Source organism: Dasypus novemcinctus, chromosome 21, assembly GCF_030445035.2.
Source record: "Dasypus novemcinctus isolate mDasNov1 chromosome 21, mDasNov1.1.hap2, whole genome shotgun sequence".
NCBI classification, from domain to species: Eukaryota; Metazoa; Chordata; class Mammalia; order Cingulata; family Dasypodidae; genus Dasypus; species Dasypus novemcinctus.
Window position 1 is genome coordinate 36,092,884 of NC_080693.1, and position 927 is coordinate 36,093,810.

The 927-nt window shown below is 43.1% G+C and overlaps 1 non-coding gene across 1 annotated transcript; it reads right to left on the reverse strand.

The window, feature by feature from the left end:
* Positions 1–410: 410 nt before the first annotated feature.
* LOC111760799 (small nucleolar RNA SNORA70) lies at positions 411–542 on the reverse strand. Its single transcript, XR_002794392.1, has one exon. It is a non-coding gene; the product is annotated as a small nucleolar RNA SNORA70 (small nucleolar RNA).
* Between the last annotated feature and the right edge of the window lie 385 nt (positions 543–927).

Consider the following 927-nt stretch of genomic DNA (forward strand, 5'->3'; position numbering starts at 1 on the left):
CTTTTAGATGGCCCGGAAGTGATTTATTGTTGGGCACAAGTTGGGTGAGGGCAATGCTGGCAAAACCTTCATGAGTGCCACTATCCAATGGGCAACGATTGGGGATGTATTTGACTTCACAGCCATCTGGGCTTCTAAGGCACCAAGCCTTTGAATTCATCAGCATTAAACCTAGTAAAGCCCCATTTCTTGGAGATATGGATCTTCTGGCAGCCAGGGAACTTGAACTTGACCTTGTGAAGCATCTCAATCACATACTTCTTGTTTTGAAGCTTGGTGCTGATAGACACGTTAATTTGGCTGATGTGAACCCTGGTTAGAGTACCCTGTGGCTTTCCAAAGGTACTTTGAATACCTTCCTGAGCCTCATTTGAGGATGGCATGAGGTCAGACATGAACTTCAGTAGAAAGGCTGTCACCAAGGACTCTTAGTGCAACCCATACAAGCAATAAGGTATATACACGACCAAGGAGGTGGTGGTCTTCATTGCACACAGGTCCCCCATGGGGAAAGGAGTGCTCTTTGATTAACCAAACTTCTTTTTCTCTTGTACAATTCCACCTTTTCAATTTTACATATTCTTTAGGCATGCTAATTTCTCCACTTATGAACAGGAGCCACCCCTATCTCCTTCAGGTAATTACACATACCCCTAATTCCATTCATCATCTTACTTAAGGTCCAAATTGTGCTGTGTGTTTGTATGCCGTAATGGACCCAAGTTTATAGACTCTATGTAGTCATAATAATCTTAAAACAATCCAAGTGGCTGGGTAATTTTCACTTCAATGGTTCTCAATTTAGGGCTAAAGATGAAGGTATTGCGGAAATGGAAAGGGCAATGGATAAAAAATCACCTAGGGAGCTTTCTGAACCTGGGTAGTTGACATCCCACCCCAATTCTGAGGGTTGAGGTGTGTGTGTGT